This window comes from Manis javanica, chromosome 17 (assembly GCF_040802235.1).
Source record: "Manis javanica isolate MJ-LG chromosome 17, MJ_LKY, whole genome shotgun sequence".
Classification (NCBI taxonomy): domain Eukaryota; kingdom Metazoa; phylum Chordata; class Mammalia; order Pholidota; family Manidae; genus Manis; species Manis javanica.
Genome location: NC_133172.1, coordinates 50853228 through 50872717, shown reverse-complemented (window position 1 = coordinate 50872717; position 19490 = coordinate 50853228). Strand labels below are relative to the sequence as shown.

At 46.4% G+C, this 19490-nt stretch overlaps 1 protein-coding gene across 6 annotated transcripts in view; it reads right to left on the bottom strand.

The window, feature by feature from the left end:
* ZFHX3 (zinc finger homeobox 3) overlaps positions 1-19490 on the bottom strand; it is a 235537-nt gene that overhangs the window by 98904 nt on the left and 117143 nt on the right. The gene's annotated exons all lie outside the window — the stretch shown is intronic.

The window sequence follows — 19490 nt, the reverse complement described above, 5'->3', positions numbered from 1 at the left end:
AGAAATGGACAAAGTATATTCTGACATACATGCACACTCACAAATGAAAACACACAGGACTCGTTCTGAAGCTTCCTGGGGGAGTAACACCTGTTACTATACACACACACACATACACTTGCCACACTCTTACATGCACACAACACAACTCCATTCTGAGAGCAAACAGGATGGTGAAACTCCCTGATGGGGTAAGGCAGCTGCCAGGCATCCCTCCAAGCCAATGGGTTCCCCCAGGGACACCAGACACTTCCTGCTGAGCAGGTAAGTAGCCCCACAGTGGGAGTCCAGGTAAGACCCTGCGATACCTGTCTGGGTGCCTCTAAAGCACATTAAAGCAAAGGCAGGTGGGAGGGCCTCTCAGTCCACAGAACAGTCTGCGGTGGGGAAGGCCACCGTTGCATCATGCCTCCGCGAGGGAAAGCCACTAAGCATAGCCTGCCAGCCCTGGCTTCTCCCCTGGGGGTGAGCAGTGTGAAAATCAGTAACACTTCCGGTGAGAAGGAATGGGACGCTGAGGGTCCAGAGTGAGGCTAATTCCCCACACCACAAGAAGAAATAGGGAAGATGGAAGTGGGTGCCAATTCACTGTCACCCATACATAGCCTTCCCCACTGAGGAAGCCCCTACAGTGACATTCATTCTCATGACAGTCCCATGAGGTGGGTGCATCTGCTTCCCGTCCTTGGGGAAACCCAAAGCTCAAGAGAGGTCATATGACACTCTCCCCCTAACCCGAGGTCTTACAAAGCGTGGAAGAAACAGGCTGGAACCTGGGACTTGATGGCAAGCCCACAGCCATCAGCTACACTGCACTGACAGCAGGGGATTCTGCAACATGAGACTCCCCAGGCCCAGGTATTCACCTTGAATGCCTAAAAAGGAAATCATTTCAGGTGTATTACAAGCAGGAATGGGGGGTAGTTAATTTCTTAATCAGTGGTTATGTTACAGTTTCAAATTTAATGTCACAATCTTTAGGAGGGCTTCCAGAAGGTCAACCTAAATATATATGTATTTTCTGTTTAAGGTTGGCTTTTCACCCACTCATGCCCTCATCCTTGGCACATGCTAATTTAGTCCTATTTCACTGTAGGAGCCCTGCAGACACTGTAAGATACAAGCCCCAACCATGATTTACAAGAGAAAGTGAAAGGAAGTAAAAATGTTCCCTTAGATCAATCCATCTGCGTTACTCTGACCTATTTTTTAGTTTCTAGGCCGGACTCTTTACACCCTGGAACAAGCCATGACTGTTTGCTCAGTAGCTGAGCTGCAAGGCTGAAGTCGACACTTCCCACCCCTGCATCTTTTCCTTTACCTGAATGACACCTCCTGACTCAAAGGTCTCAAAATGATCATCCCCTTGAGAAAAGTAAGTTCTAGAAGGAAAATAACAGCAAAAATTCCAAATACGGACTCCTGTGAAATGCTGATGCCTTCACATAATAGATTTCATTTCCCTCTGATAGAAAAACTTCAGAAAGGAGAGGCAGCTTATCAGGTATGTAGGATTCCTGTCTCTGAGAAAGGGGCCCATCAGAGTATGAGGTCATAAGCAAGAGACTTAGTTTCCATGACAGTTAAATGAGCACCTACAGAGCTTGGAAGTCAAGGGAGGTCAGCAGTGGGTAAAACAACCAGGCGGGTCCCACAAAGTTAACACCAACTGAGTGCGTTCCAGAAACTACCTGAAGTCCTAGGATCTATCTGAACACAACCCCTTCCCTAGGATCGTGTACAGGTTACAGTAGCTCTCTTCATTTTTTACAATGTACTTCTTCTCCGGTGCTACCTTCCAACTCTTGCAGGTATAATCCCCCTTTCAAAATTAAAGGCCGCCCTATACATGCCTCTCCTCATTCAAGTCCATGTCAGACTGCTGCCAACACTGGTGGTCTACAGTGCACTCTGGATAAGCCTGGTGGAAAACCCTCACTCTGTGCTACATTGTGCAAGTTATATACACTGTTGGGCCTCAGCTTCCTCATCTGCAACACTGGGACAATAACAGAACCTCCTCATAGCACCACCGGAGGATTCGAAGGGATAATTCATATAAAGTGCTTAATATACTGCCTGATGCATGGTCAACCTTTATAACAAATACGGCTGTTTCACAACTAACCTTACACCCAACCTATGCTGGGATTCCCAGGACTCCTCGAGATGCCGCACCCCCACTGCCAAAACTGAGGAATCCCTGGTTGACAGTAAAGAAACTGCAATGTACAGGAATTATGACACAGAGCGGATCTTGGGCAGGCACAGGGCCAACTTCTTCCATATAAGAGACGCTTCATTTTTATTTTACCTTAGGTCAGTTGCCCACAGTCGTGCCGCCTGGCAAAGCTGGGGCCCACACAGCAAACAAATGTCCTTGTCCACAGGAGCCATATCTGTTTACTGAATCTCTTTGCCCACCAGGGTGCCAAATAATGAAAATCAAGGGGAATGTCCCTTATCACATCTGCCAACATCTTGGGTGAAGAGCGGGAACGGAAGGACAGCCCCAGCCGAAGCAGCTGGGAGACACCTCCCTGGCTCCCCAAATGCACCCCAAAGGATTTGCTTATTTGTATCTCCAAGCCCAAGTCTATGAAGCAGAAAAAAAAAACACTTGCCTGGTAGTCAAAACACATGCGTTACTCCATCTGTAAGATGAAGATGCTCATACTAGCCCTGTCTTCCTTGGAGGCAATTTTAAGAGCCCCACGAGAAAACAAATGTGAAAATACCTGACACAGCCAATGTCTTTCTACCATGAGACTGTGGGCTTGAGAATTTACATGTGTAATGATCCCCTCTGGAGATGCCAATGCTGCTGGTTTGGACAGCAACTGCCACAGACCAGAGACCACATCAGAATACACGGAGAATATTTCTGTAGAAGGAGAAAAAGTACCGAGGCCTAAAATCTCTGTACCCTCCTTTTCCCCAAAAGTATTTCTGAATGTAGCAAGCTGCACTAGATAAATCACGCAGTGCCTGCACCCAAGAATTCACCTCTTCAATGAAAAAGTCACACGGAAGCAGCTGCCCGCTACTGTCTGCTCCAGATACTTCATAAAAGTCGGAATTGGCTCTATTTATCTTCCTCTCCCCCTTCACACCTGCAGGCCAGCATTTCCTGGAGCTGCCACTGACAGCGTGACTCCTGACGGCGAGGCATGGCGCGTCACCTTTTCCTCTCCGGCTCTGCCTCCTGCCGGGTGCACCTGCCCAGACGCCTTGCTGGAATGGAGCCCATGGAAAAATTTCAACCAAATATAAGAAAAATAAAATGGTCTTTAAAATTCCTCCCAGGCTCTTGAACTTTCTGGTTTCTGCTGCTGAGAGCATGAACTTGGCGCTGGAACCAAGAGGCTTCTCTGGAGCTCCCAGGAGTTGCTGACCAATACCTTCACTCCCTTCATGGTGACAGAAGACATGGCAGCAGGCGGGGAGCAGATGGGGACAGTAAGCATGCACAGGACAGACTTCTTCCTAATAAGAGAGACTTTTTTTTTCATTTTCCCCTTGAAAGAGAAAATGGACAAGAGCTGAGGCAGGAGACACAAATTCCTTCTGAACACAGGCCTCTGACTTCACTCATTCTGGCTGCTAAGACATCTCACCTTCTCCCCTGAAATTCCAGGGATTGTGTTAAAGGTCGGAGAAATGGCTACACTGATGTGAGCGGACAGGGGATGCAGAGAATGAAGAGAGGAAAGGCTTCTCGGAGGAAGCACCATGACAGCCACGTGGCGAGAGGGGACACAGTTTCGCGAATGATGCGATGACACGGTTAGTTCCTCTGCCCTGCTTTCGGGCTCCCCCCATAAATAACGCAGACAAACACCCTGTGCACTGGGTTTTGCTCTCCTTCCCCTGCTTTTTAAGTCTCATTAAAAGCCGATATTGTTCGGCCTCAAGATGGAGAGCTCAGCATGGATTTTACTGAACGTTAAATCAACCAGCAAGCGTAGCCAGCAAACTCTGTGGCACTTTAACTTTAAATAATGCAATAATTATTGAATTTCCTTTTTATAACTGAAGTGCTGGAATGTAAACAATGGGGCTGTAATTGCAGGAAGGGGGGATCAATAGAGGCAATCGTTTTCAGCCATGTTAATTGTAAATACAATTGCTCCAAGATGTCAGCCTTGTTCTTCTTGCTCCCAGAATCATCCTAACGGATGACAGAGTCCAACTTTCCCATTACAGCTGTTCGTTCCTTTAAGAGGTTCTCAATCAGGTCTGATCAATCTGTCAAGATAATGCATGGAGTAAGTAAGACTCTTCCAAACACAGGCTCCCAATCAATAGCCCCGACCAGCTTAATGAGGTGGGGCTAGGGCCCAGAGGGAGGTAAGCCCCCAGCTTGCTAGGTTTGGCAGGCTGGCTTCCTCGTATGGCCCTGATAAACAGATCAGCCCTTAATGAGGACATTAGTTATGCATGCTTCAGCAAGCAGCAAGGCACCTGTCCCGTGGGACAGACAGACAGAAAACAAAATAGATTAACAGAAAACAATATGGTGCCAAATTAGGTCTAACTGAAGACTTTTCCCTCCTTCCCCAGCTTTCCTTAATTGTCCAGCAGAGTGAAGGACATCAATTAACCATTCCAATGGGCATGAGCTCAAAGATGGGGGGGCACCCGCTGGGGTTGGGTGGAGGATCTCTGGGTGTCTGCTAGTCTCCCTAGACTGTCACTGAAGAGCAGTGCCCTCATCTCAACACCGTTTCCAGATCACAAGCAGGGCGCCCCTCATGGAAGGGACCCAGCCCCCAGGCAGCAGCAGAACGAAGACGAGGCCAAGTCTTGAAGTCCGACAGCTACACTGGGGGGCCGGGGGCTGGACACCAACAAGAACAAAACCGCTGCTCCTCACAGCTGGGGTCTGCTCTGAAATCAAGTCTTGGCCTTGGGAATGAGTGCTCCCTCACAGATGAGGAGGTGGAAGGTCCAGAGGCTAGAACCCCGTTTCACACAGTTCAGCACCTTGGCAGGCGGCACAGGCACTGCAGGAGCCCGAATCCTCAGAAGGATAACTTGGAGGTCGCCCAGGGGCCTGGAGAGCCTTCCTCCCTCCCTCGGGGCCCCTGTGCACCTCCACCTCTGTGCCTGCCGATGGGCTGGGCAGGGCATCCTCTCCTCTGTGGAGTCCTTGAGCAAGGGACAGCCAAAAGGATGGTCCCAGCAAGAAGTCGGCACTTCCTTCTCCCAGCGGCTGCAAGGCTTAGAGCAGGGGTTCTCAAAGTGTGGTCCCTGGACCAGAAGAATCAGCACTCCCTAGGGCCCCACCCCATCAGCCCCAGATAGACCTGCAGGGACTCTGGCGGAGGGCCGGGCAATCTGGGTTTGACAAGCTCTCCAGGTGATTCTGCTTCCAGCCCATTGGATGATCACCGTCTTTGGGGGTGAGGTGGGCAAGGCAGCTTCCAGCAGGGCTGACTGCAGCTAAATTCCACAGTTCGCAAGCTCGTCCTTTCTGTACTAGGAATAGTTCAGTGCCCGAGGTCTATCAGGAACTTGTATTTTCACTGAGGTCTGGATCAGAGCCCACCACCCACCTGCTCCAGAATGCAAGGCCTCTGGGAATCAGGAGCCAGAGAGAGGAGGCCGTGGGAAAACTCCGTTTTATTGGTTGGAAAGGTCACAGAGTAGGTCAAACTACTGAATCTCAAAAGCTAATGGTCTCTTATGATAAATGAATTAAAATGAGAGCAAACGGGTCTTTTTAAAGGTATTGGGATGAGCAGAATAGAATAAACATGAAGCCAGAGAGTCAGATCCTCCTTCGTGCAGAGGCCCAGCCCACAGGCCAGTCCTTCTCCGAAGCCGTCCCCTTTTTGGGCCCGCTGCCCACCAGCGGCAGCTCCCAGGCTGTAGTGATGTCACAAACCGCCTCTTGCTTCTCTGCCATGCCATGAGCGGCATGTGAGGCTGGGAGGCCACACTGAGTCTTTCTGTATCAGTACTCAGCACAGCTCCTGGTCCAAGGCAGGCTCTTAGATTGTTGGTTCAAACTCTGAACAAACTAGGAAGATGTGATGCTCCACTGTCACTCTTGGCCTTTAGCTTGTAGTTCAAGACCTGCCTAATCTAGTTCAAATTCCCTTCCACCACCTCAGATTTCAGTCCTCTGCTCCATTCCGCAGTTGGCATAAAATTAAGAGTTTCTGGTAGATTCTGCCCTTACCCACAACCGCTAATCTTTCTGGTCTCAGCACCTTCTCCTGCTTGGCAACTTTCCTGAATACCCACTCTACCTGCTAAACACTACAATTCCCAGGGCAGGTGGACGGCACCTCCACCTGGACACCTGTGCCCCTCACACCTGAGCTAGACTGGGGTCCTCACCTCCAGGGTCCCACAGCACGAGGAGGGCCCCACCCACGCCCACCACCACTCTCCCGGGCACTGCCTTCACGTGGCTTCCACACCAGCTCTCCATCCCTTGATGACCGCGACAGGGGGTTGGAAGTGAGAGAATGAATATGCTTGCTAATATTCACTGCTTGTTTAAATAAAATTTTATGGCAGGAGATAATTGCTATAAATGGCTGTACTTAGTGACTTATGATTTTAATGTGTGGACCACAAAAAGTACTTCTCCTTCCCTGCTCCAAATCAGGCAAAACGTCCCCCAGCCAGAGGACATCTTAGTCAGTCATGGCCAGTCTGTCCTTCCATTTCATTTGCATACTTTGCTATATTTAATATCACTAGGCTTTTTCATGAGAGCTCTTTTACCATTAAACTGACAACCGCAAGACTCAGATATACTGAGAAACATGTAGAATATCTAGATCGCAGATGACAGAGAGCATACTCCACAGGTGCCTCTCAAGGGGAGTACACCTCAGGCTGTCAGGGCTCTGAAGGTGAGCCAGCTGTGTCCACCACACCTTTCTAGATAAAAACATTTGAGTGCATATATTAGTCCTAAACATGAAATGTCTGCAAGAGCCAATGGAGTGGTGCGGCCCTGCTCGGACACCTGAAGGGGTGGCGGAACGGGCCTTCCCAGGGCTGACCGCTAAGCAGCCTATCTCAAGCCTTGAAAAGTCAAGATGAGGACTTTTTTTTCCCCAAACATATACACACATATTTTCTTCCTGAGTTTCCTGACCTCTTCTACGACTAACTGCTGCTGAGAGCTGCTGTGTGGGCTCCTGACTTTTCTCACTCCCCAGAGGGCTGGCTACATCTTTCACTTTCATCTGAGGCCAAATTCTGGGACCCGGGAGGAAGAGACCATTCTCTACATGGGCTCAGAAGTTGAGCGCTTAGATCTGCCTCTTTCCCTTTCCAGGGAACGTCCAAGCTCTGGGTTCCGCAGCCTGCCGACCGGCCAGCGCTGCTTGCAACAGACCCTCCCCAGGGATTTCCGAGCAGCTTGGTCCAAAGACACCACTCCTGGCTCTGTTCTCAAGCTCCCAATGGGATGCGGCTGTGAGGCCAGTCAGTGAGATTTTTTTAAAACTTAAGTGGTGAAATACAGGGGGGCTTTTCACCAGCCAGTCCACATTGACCGAAACATCCTCTCCATATACTCCACAAGTCCATTATGCTCCAGTTCTCTCCAAGAACCATGAGGAGAGGGGAAGGCAGTAGATCTTCAGGGGGGCATGGTACATCTTATTCTAGAAAGATGATGGCTTATAAAACCTGCTAGGGAACCATGAGCCATTGTTTTTATTGAAATCCAAGGTCTAGAAAACTGCATCTAAAAAATTGGCAACTGGGAAAATTTCATTGAGCAAAATGGTGGGGCTTAGGGGAGGTTGGGGAAAGACAGGAATAGAGAGAGGACCTCTAAGATCCTGGTGTCAGCTCTAGGGCATTGGGATGCTATGCATGCATCATGCATGGTAACTGTTACTGATGCCTGGTGACATGGGACACATCTGCCTCTGCTTTCTTCCTGGGGCCATAGTACTAAGATGCAGCCAAACATTCACCATCACACAGTGACAGGTGATGTCTCTCTGGAATCTCAAATCTGGTAGCCTGCTCTGCAAGCATTAACACAGACTGTAGATACTTTTTAGTAGGTATTTGAAAGGCTAAAGTCTTAAAATACAAAATTTTCTATGGCTTTTCAGATTACTCTCTGAAAAATGTAAGGCCAAGGGAACAAAAACAGCCAGTCCCAGGTTCTGGTAACACCTGTTTTTATAGTGGTCTTCCTTCCAGCTCTGGGCTTGTTCCCTATCTATCCCTGTTCCTGTGTCTTGTTTCCTCGCACAACAACAAAGGGATGATAATTCATCTCCAGCCATTATTTTCACCATTCTTGGCACATGAGAAAGGTCCTCCACTTTACTGTCTTATCATCTGTGGCCCCCTGTCCCGTATCACCCTTGTCTACAGCCAGCTCATCTGGTTCTCAGTGCCTCCGTGGGCTCCTTCCTGTATGTATGTGTCGGGGGTGGAAAGAAGGGGTGGGGGTGGGGGTGGGGTTGATTCATGCTGTTCTGTCCTCTGTGCACTTCCATTCCAGCTCAGCCAAGTTTTGCTCCCCTTTCTGAGCATCCCATTTCTCACCCTATTTCCATCCAAACTGATTCTTTCTCTTCCAAATTCAAAGACTTCATCCCTCCGCATGTCTTTTCCCACAGACACTCTGAGTGTTGGTTATCAGTTTTATGTATGTGGCATATTCCCCAATGAGACTGGAAGGCTCCTGAAGGCAGGGACCAAGATATGCCAAGTCAGGTCATTCTGCAGCCAGAGCACAGGCATGAGACAAGAGTTTGGAACCATTCAGAGGAGAGGGCCTCTGACAAGAAGCTCTCTCCTCAACTGCAAAATGGAATCACCGCTTCACAGCGGTCAATCAATATGAGTAAACTTTATAAATGGTCGGGCAAATTTAAAAGAAAACCACTGTCAAGTGATGAGAATTGGTGGGAAGGGGTATATGAAGACTCAGGAAACCTTCCCCACCATCTGATTTCAATGGGGTCCTAAGGCTACACAAAGACAAATTAGTTGATCGCCCTTCCACTTACCTCGCTAATGAAATCTTGGATTTTGCCAGGGAAGAACCTGTTAGGAGGCCTTGCCTCTGGGTGTGAGTCTCGCTGGTGCCAGCTGCATTCCCCAGCGCCAGCGTGCCTCATGAGATGACACACACTGCCGGTGGGCTTTGTTATCACATGACCTTCAGCAAGTCACCCTTCTTTCCCGCTTCAGTGATAAAATCTGGATGGCAATACTAAGAACCTGCTTCATGGCATTATCATGAGGAATGACGATGGCGCACAGCTAATAATGACTGGGAAGCACTTTGTCTTTGTAGAGCTGTGTTACTTAACATTTAGAATAATGCCCACTGTTTCAGGTTGTAAACACGTTCGGATTTTAGCTAAACTGAAGGCTGGACATATCCACTAATGAGCAGTGTCCTTCCCATGGAAACACGGAAAGCTACTCAGCTAGTCAGTCTACTGAATAAAATGACTAGCAGGGCATTAGTGAGAAGCTGATGCGGGCTTAGTTACCCTAAAACCCAGGGTCATTGCATTCAACATCTAATAAGCAAATTCTGAAGATCACAGAAGTAAACCAGAGCCAACCGAGCTGACAAGAACTGCATTTCAAAGGATGATTTGGATAGAACGATGTCTGAGCCACAGTTTCCCCAGAATACATAAAAATATTTCTTAAAAGACATGTTTCTGTCATCTAAGCCAATGACTGGTCAATTTTTCTGAAAGTATCTGGACAGTAAATACAGTCTTTGTTGCAACTGCTCAACTCGGCCATCACAGCAAAAAAGTGGTGACGGACAATATGTAAGATAACAGGCATGGCTGTGTTCCAATAAAATTTTATTTATACAAACACGTGACTGGCTGGATCCCCCCCCCAACCCCCACCCCTAGAAGTGGTATGCCAACTCCCGATAAAATGTACTTATTCAGGAAATTAATGAAGTGGGGAGAAAACACATATACACATACATATTTTGTTAAGCAAGAAAGTTCCTTTGAACTTGTCCAAACTCAGAGCCAGTTTTGCAAACCTGATAAAAAAATAATCAAGTTTCAAACTGAAGGCAATAGTCACTCAAGTACCATTTAACTAGGAATTACGAAACAACCCCAGAACAATTAAACTTCATCCCTTGTTTTCACACTGTGGAACGTAAGCACTTGCGTGTATGTTCTCCAGCCCGTGGCGCTCCTCAAATTCTGTAATGCCTCTCTAAACAATGCCTGTAACTGATTCAACTTTTAACTAATGATGGAATCACTAATAACAGAAGAGTAGGCTTCTTCTGTCCTTTAGTAGCTGAAAAGAATACAGGTTTAAATAATCAAGGAGCAAAATGAAAAGGCAAAAAATTAGACCACTATCACCCCTGTGCAGCTTCCAACATGCCATGCTCTGACTTCCTAAGCACCTCTTAAAAGGAGAAGGCTGGCAACGATCTTGACATCCAACAAACAATGAGTGGTTAGGAAGTTTGGATTTAGAAAAATAAAATATTTAAATGTTCTCTCAGGAACACCATCTGTGTGTATCTAGCCCTGTATAGATTCCAAAGGGTTGGGCCCTTCATTAATCAGCTGATTCTCTCAAGCACCTTGTGAATAAGGGGAAGCAGATGCCTTTCTTCGATGTCTAGTGGACAGAGGAGTTAAGTCAGAGATGGTAAATGGGCAGCAACTGGGGAGCTGGCGGGTGTGAACTGTGCAACTCAGAGTTCTAAAAAATTAATTAGTGATGAACACTTTAAGATCTGTGAATTTCCCATGCAACTGAGATTTTCTGACCCCATTTTTTTTTAAAGGAAGATGTGCTGGCCCCACATTCCCTTGTGTCAACAATTATCTAGACAAGAAGGGGCAGGTGCTCTGTAGCACCGACACCCGTTTATGAAACCTGCATGGCCCCAAGAGGCACTTGGGTGTGTCACCCTGGGTTGTGCCATGTGTAAAAGAGAATGTGGGTTGTAAGGGGGCTGTGGAAACTGATCGCAGGTCTTCTGGTCCTGGTTCAGTGTTGGTCACGCCCCACTGTGCTGCACTGTGAATAACCCAGTAGGAAAACTCCCCTGAAAAACGGTGCTCATGTTTGAGACGCCTACTGCGAAATGCAGGGCAAGAACCTGAGCCCTGCCAGGCTCAGGCAGTAACGGAATTCGGGATGCATGTGGCTTCATAAGGGAGGCCGACTTAATTCTGCCAAGGAGTTAATATTTGTTAATTGGCAGAAAAAGGTAAAATTAATGAGGACATTAACATAGCTATTTAAAAACAGTTCCATGTTTCTCCCATTGTAACACGAGGAACTATCAGGAAGTAATTGAGGGAAAAGGACACTGTCAATTCTCAATTATCTGCATGAATGAAGTGCTCAGTGGCACGGATAATCCAAGTCATTTACATTTGGATTTAGAAAGTAACATCTTTTTCCTTCGGAAAACTTACCTTCCTAATTACAGCTTGCTGAATGTGATGGTGAAACCAGTTTACCTTCTCTGCCTGAGAAGGAAGCTGCTCGGGAGGGCACTGGAACTGCCAGGGGTTTCAGACCTGCCACGGATGACCCAAGGCAGATAAAAGATAACTTGCAGTGGCTGTCCAACGTGGCAGCCGTTAGCCACACATGACTATTTACATTTAAACTAATGTGCATTAAAATATGTTTAATAAAATTAGAAGTTCCTCAGTTTCACAAGCCACATCTCAGCTGCTCAACAACCACGTGTGGCTGGTGGCCCCCGTGTTGGACAGCACAGGTACAGAACATTTCCTTCTTTGCACAAAGTTCTAGTGGACAGCCCTGAATTCAAGGTCAATGATAACCTCTAGTTTCCCAGACGAAGTAGAAGGTGGGGAAGAGATGCTTCCCTGCCACTTTTACAGAAGTAAAAGGAAATTGTAAAACCCGACTCTCTCCGCTGGTTTAATTTCAAGCCCGGTAATGTAGGCTCTGTCTTGGGAATAACACAAAAAATAAGCATTCCATTCTAAGTAAAATGAAGCTCTTTAATTAACAAACCAGGAAACAAGTGGATAAAAAGCAAGGCCAGAAAACCTGAGCTGAAGCAAGCATTTGCTACGGGGACCTGAGCCTAGCGTGGTCATGCAGCCTGGGCGCCAGCCGAGGGTACACAAGGGAGAGATGGCAACCCTGCAGGGCCCGCTGGGGTAGGTGCCTGTGCAGGTGCCACTGGGAGCAGTGTCAGGCCCGGTGTCACTTCACATCCTCATTAATTATCTTGAAAGGAGAGGGTTAGTAAACAGCAAGTTAATTAAATTCTCAGATGATGCTAATTTGGGAGGCTTTCGAAAGACTGGCAAGGACGGAGGCAATATAAATGGGACCTGGAGGGCTTAGAAATATGAGTGGAAAATAAAATTAAGCACTGGCTAAACAAACACCACTTTAAGTAAGTCTTATGGAAGAGCCAAAATATGTCCGAAAAAGAATTTATTTGGAAAATAGTTTTACTAAAATGAAGAGGTTTGCAGCGTCTAAGGCATGTAATCAGAATGGGAGTAGAAAACGGTCTTTTAAGATTTTGAATAAAAATGTCCACGTGCACTTAGCAAAGGTCTGGGAGGTGCCCGAACTGTTAACAGCCATTGCCCTGGAGAGGCAGCTCACACGTGGGATGCAGGGGTGGGGCTTCCACGTTTTACCTCATGTTCTTTTGATGAAACATTTTCAAACAAGCACATATTGTGTGATTTTGAGTTGTTTTTTGTTTGCTTCTTTAAGCTTCCTAGTTTGAAACCATTTTTAGACGTACAGAAGAGCAACAAAGAGAGTAGAATTCCCACGCAGCTGCTCACATCTTACATCTTAACATCTGGGACATTTGTCAAAACTAAGAAATTGACACCGGTCCAGTACTATTACCAAGGGACAGATTTATTCGGATTTCACCCATCTTTTCCACTCATGTGCTTTTCTATTCCAGGAGCCTGTACAGTACTTAGTTCTTGCACCTCCTCCAATCTGTGACATTTGGGGACCGTCTTTTGGGATGCAGCACTTTTGAAGAACGCTGGTCGGGTATCTGTAGAGCACCCCTGACTTTAGGCTTGTCGGATGTTTTCTCATGATCAGACTGAGGCTGTGGATTTCTGGAAAGCACCTTTCCCGTGGCATCATGTCAGAAGTACATGATTCAGCATGACTTATCACTGGTCTGTCAACGTCCATCGCCCAGTGAAGGTGGTGCCCAGCAGGGTCCTCCACGGGCAAATTACACCTTTTGCCTCTCCATATTTTATTCCTTAGAAGTGAGGTGCTAAGTCCAGCCCACAGTCAAGAGGAGAGGAAGGAAGCTCCACCTTCTGGTTATTATATTGTTACATAAATAAAAATATCCTATAAAGAGATCAGCTTCTCTTCATGCAAACAGAAACATCAAATGAAAGTGTCTATTTAGGAAATCAGGAAGATGTTGTCTTTGTTGTCAATACCTGGATTCCCAACCTCCTAGATGAATAAATGCCCAACAGCTACAGAGTCCTTGCTATATGGAAGGCAGGGTCCTGCACGTTTACACATATTAACTCATCTAATCCTCCCAACAGCCTGATGGAGGTGATGTGGCAACCTTACAGTGATCAACTCCCAGTCACAGATGGGACGTGTTGGCACAAAGAGGTTACATCTCTTGTTCATGTTAATACAGTTCTTAGGTGACAGGTGCAGGATTCAAACTCAGGCCTCCTGACTCTGAAGATCATGCTGTCTAGAGAACTCTCTGTTATCCTGATTCTTTTATCAGCTCCAGAATTTCAAAACAGTCCAGCGGAGCAGGGAAATATAATAGAGAGAAGCGTACCCATGGTGGCATTCAGAGGGTCAAAACACCTAGATGCTCTGGGGGGTTTTCAGAAGAAGATGGTCCTCTTTGAACTTTACAGTGTGGGAAGGAATACAGAACACCTGAGTTGGCCAAAGGCACTCCCCATCAACAGGCAGGAAGATGTCAATATCCAGGGGCAACTATGCTTACTGACAGCTCAGCCCCTATTTCTCCCAGAGACAAGCCTGCAGTTGTTGCCCCCAAGAGCCTTTACCTTTTCTACTTTTCTGAGCATTCACTGCAGCAGAGACAGCAATAAAGCAGAGAAGTAGGGGTCAGAGTAAGTCTGTCTGGCTGTGGAGAGAGAGGATGCCAAGAGAGAAGACTAACAGCCTAGACAGAGGGGAGACACTTGTCTGTGACCCTCAAGATCTACAGCATGGGCTTATTTAACCCAACTGCTAACTATTTGATACTGAGACATCAAACAGGAACAAAGAAATGAGTTGCTTCTAGGAAAACAAGAAAGAACTAGCAAGTGTGGATAAGAGCTGTTTTCCCCCAAATAACCTCCATCATTAACTTACTATCCTGATCTTCACCATTATTCTTTACCAAAGAGGAAAGATGAAGAAGTGAAGCAGTAAAACCCCTTCCTGGACACCCAGCCCATGCTGTCTTCTCCAAATATCCGGCATCATTTCTCCTCCATTTACCCTATCTTGCACTGTTCTCTAATTGTTTCAACTGCAAAAATTGGCCTAAAAATGACAATAAAGAGCCACGTCACACAAATTCTACCACCATCATGACCCTATCTCACAGGGGGGGCAGAGAGCAGATCCTCCATAAATACCTAGAATCAGAGGCCAGCGGGAACAGAACGGACGGCCCGTGGCTCTCATCTTAATGGGAGTTTCCTAGATCAGCGTGGTCAGCCTCTGTTTAAACACGTCCACCGTGCTAGGTCTTGAGAGAAAACAGACACGCCTTCTCTCGACACAGAGTCTCGGTGTAAATTTTAAAAGCATAAATACTGATTTTATTCAATGCAGAGAAGTGTTAACAGCAGCGGGTATCTGAGTGCTTACTATGCGTTACCCATGGTCCTAAGGGCTGTTCTAAAAAGAACTGGATTCAACGCCAACCACCCTAGGGGTCACCGTTTAACATTTCAATGCATACTTTCCCATGCATCTCAATGTTTTAACCTCACCCAGAGAAATAAGATAGCATTCAAGAAGGGCATGTTTCCTGATTTTTAATGGCACCAGGACCTGAAAATTACACAGTGGAGCATTATATATAGAAAAATCTAGAAGTCATTGAAGCAGATACCTGCAGGAACTTAGAAAAGCAATGCCTTATAGAAGTAAATGTAAGTTCACCAAGTACAGAACGAGAGGTTAACTGATCTTTTTTCTTAACTCTGCCCCTGTTTTTCCCTGTTAAATAATGTCACTACTGCTGTTACTACTAATACTGGGCTCGTAGGTTAGAGGACTGCTCCAGGAGACTTAGTGACATGTGATTCTTCTCTCTCGTGACATCCTTCGCAACCAATCGGTAAACAGGAGGATCTGAACTGGGTATGGTAACAGGTCACTGTACCTGGGAATGTTGACCCAAAAAACACTGATCACAGATCAAAGTCAACCCGGAGGGAAGTGTCTACAGTAGCTCATCATCAAATTGGACCTCTCTTGCATAACATCTCTAACAAGATCTGAATAGAGACAGGAGTTGTGCCATCAATGCCAAAAAAGAGAGAGAGAGAAAAGAGTGTAAAAGCCACAGAGAGGAATAAACCAGCAAAATTTAGAAGATTCTTAAAAGAAAGGTGACAAGAATTATTACACTTTAATCCCAGGCAGTGCAAAACTGAAAAAACAAAAACAGTTCTACATGGGCCCAAGTCAAGGCAGATTCATGAAACAAGAAAAGCTGAGGACGGGAGCCAAACAGGAATTTAGTGTGTGATATGGCAACGTTTCTAAGCCCTGCAGGACAGGATGGGTGGATTGCTCTGTACACGGGGCTGGGACAGATGACTGAATGAGAAAAAAATAAAACAGGGAGGGATCCTTGCCTCACAACATATACGCAAATAAACTCCAGATGGATTATGAAGTTTAGTGTCAAAACATGAAACCATACAGAACTAAATGGTGATGTAAGTGAACATGATCTTGGCAGGTGAAAGGGATTTCTAAGGGGAAGATTAATAAAGGGAAAGGAAGCGGAAATGAGAAGATCTCACTGTATAAAAATTTCAGACTTTGGAATCTCAGGGCATATCATAAACAGGAAAAGATAGTGATGAATCGGGCACTGTAACTCTAAGAGCACAAATGCAGATTTGACATCTTTGATATCAAGAGCTCTTTTAATTTGCTTATATTATGTATTTATTAAAATTATATTTATGTTTGTGAAAAACTAGATACAATCTGAATGTCAAATTGAGTGAGTAACTGCATAAATCATGGCCTCTCCATACAGAGGGGCACTAGGTAGACATTAAAAATAATGCAGTACAGAAAAATATTTAGTGACATGTTTTAAAAGCCAGTTATGTAATATGCAGAGTATCATTTACATTCTACAAGAAAATATTGCATCTGTACAGAAAGCCTTACATATGCCAAAATGTTTAAAATCAAAACCATGTTTGGGTGATGAGATTGCGGAAAACTTTCTTTGTGTGTGTGTGTTTCTCTGCATTTCTGGAAGCTTTTATTTTTATTTTTACAACAGACAAGAAATATTTTGACTTCAAAAATAAAAAAATGAAAAACTATATGTAGATATGTAAAGAGGATAACTTTACTGTGATGTTTCCAGGCATTCCACCTCTGAGAGGGCAGCCAGAGAAGTCACTGACACAATTGAATAAACTGGACGAAGGGAGAAAACAGCAGTGACCACCCTGTCCAGGGGACAGCCATAACCTCGGGTTTAGGGGACAAGGAGACCTGGGTGATTGTCAGTTCCATAAAAACAAAGCAACAACAAGTCCCCTATTCATTTCAGGGAACCACATGTTCCATGGGAGCTCAGGATTTGATCTGGCTGTTTAATGAGAGTAGAAAGCTAATGATTCTGTTTCTATCAGGGAAGGAGAAGGACTCCCTGTAATCAACCAGTGTGAGGTCTCACCCAGAACACCACATCCCATAATGAGCATTGTCACCCAGGAGACACATCAACAAGCAAACATCAGAAGCAGGTGACAAGGATGGTAAGGAGCTTGGAAACCACTTCATACAAAGAATAGGTTACAAACACGAGAGCTGGGTTTTCGGCAGAATGGAGATATATGCCCAGGGACAAATTACAAAAAAGGAAAGGGGGCCATTTCCTAAACACACTATCCCCCTGCACCAGGGTGTGCTGTGTGGCTGTTAAATACCACAGGGTGGAAAAATATGTGGTGACATCAAAAAAGCACACAACGTTTACAGAAGTCAGGTACAAAATACAGAATCATTTACATTCCTTAAAATAATAATATCACAAGGAACATTCTCTTGTGAAAGAGGAACAGGAAACAAGTGTCTCTACCTTTGTAGGTAAGAAAGCTCAACAGAAAGGGTTCTAACAATCAGAGGTGCCCCTGGACTCACTTATGTAAGAGAGTGGATGCAGTCAGAGAAACTCGACCGCTGTTTACAGAGATATTTCTACAGGCTGTGCCCACATCAGGGTGAGTACTTCCTAAATGCTATTCAAGGGCCAGGTACCTCAGGAATTGGAGCCCAGATCCTTTGTAGTTTCCCAACCTGGATTCACAGACTCACACTCTTGGGCAGAATCCCAGAATCTGCACTTTAAAAGGGTTCTGCAGCTGATCCTTGTATATACTCAGGTTCAGCAACCCTTGAAACGGTGACATCTTTAACAGATTTTAAGAAATGGTTATCTGGTTGTTTTTTTTTAAGGCAATAGACAAAGGAACAAAGAAAGTGAAAATCAAATTCTAAAACAAAGAAGAACATTTTGGGCCAATACCCATCTTGGCATCTCTGATCTTATACATAGAAGATAGCACAATTTTACATAAATGGAATAATCTGGATAGGTAACATCTTAATACTATGTTGAAGCCTTTCCGACTAAATACGTATGCACCACCATTTGTAACAGAAGCATAGTAATTTACAAGCACTCCCTGTAATGATTCCAACCAATTGGCCAGTTTACCAACTTAAAAAAACACAACACAACTGAAATCAACAACGCTGAGATGAAGAGCAATCGACAGGCCAGCGCCCAGAAGTCAGAGCGCCTCCTCCCTGAAGGAGCCCCTCTCTCCACTGGGATAGGAGGCGGCGGAAAACCACACTCACCCACATGCTCAGCAGCGGCACGTGAGCCCCTGGATTCCTTCATGACTGGGAATAAAACCAACTAAAAATAAGCACTTGGGGACGGGGGGATGTGCCAGTCTGAGTGTGACCTGCAGAGCAGTTTACCCAAGGGGAAGACAACTTTCTTAGGTTTCAGAGCAAACCCAACAAAATTCAGAACAAGCTTCCTTGCAGACGGCACGGGCATTCTCTTGCCTTTTAACCCCAGAGCCCAGCTCCCAGTCCCAGTCCTTGCTGTTCCTTCACCCACCACACGCTGCCACCGTGCTCAGGCAGGGATCAACAAAGCTTCTACGAACTTGGACAAGTTCTTTGTAGAAATGTGACCATGGTTACTTCCTTCCAGGGCCCAGTGACCAAAAATGCACCCAGCTTTGCTTTTCTTCAAAAGGCCTGAGGCACTGCTGGGAAAGCTGGAGACACACAGGGCTCTAGCGGGGACACACAGGTAGCAGAGGGAGAAGGAAGGAGAACAGGGATGGGGTTTGGTCTGCTCAGGTGTGACCTGGGAGAGGCCCTTGCAAAAAAATGAGAGGGAATCGTTATTTCAATTGGATCTTAGGCTACCCTCATTCCCTCATAAGGGCATCTGCCTACCGTTACGACAGGCCTGGCTGAGACGGGAGACGCCGCCTGCATGCCTCCATGTGACAACTGGCCGCTGAACTTACAGAAAGGAGTCCAAGTGTCTGGAGGGAACGGATCAGGGCAGACAGCAAAGGGGAAGGGGGCCGGCGCATTTGGCTCGGCTCTTGTGTTCTTGTGACGCTTGCTGGTTCCAGGCCCCAGGAAGCTGGCCGCGGCCTTGTTCTGAGCAAGGAGAGGACAGGCCTGTGCCCGTTTCCTAGCAACCCACAGAGGCAGTATCCGAGGTAAGGCCACCCAGGGAAGAGTTAAAATGGCCACATGCTCGGATGCAAAACTAAAGCAGGCCCAGCTCCCAGTACCTCCCATGGAGGAACACAGGGGCCCCTGCCAGCCGGCTCCAAAACCAGGTCTCCTGAAAGGCATTTTGGGTACTAGCTACTGGAGGTTGCCTCTCTTCCCTCTCAGCCATGCGGCACCTGCAGAACACAGCAGTGCCTGTGAACTCACGTGCTGCCACCACGGAGCAGAAACAGCAGACTAGCTTCCACATCGCAGGTGCAATGACCAAAATGCACACCAGACTGGGTCCTTCTCAGAACTTGAACCCAAGGCTACGATTCCCAGAGCGTTTCATCTTGACTGTTCCCCCTGCACCCAATCTTTCACCTCCAGTTAAATCAACAAGCCCACGCCAGCTCAGTTTCATCCTCTGCTCAGTGGGCGTTTGCTCCCATCATCTCCCAACCACTCCAGTAAGACTG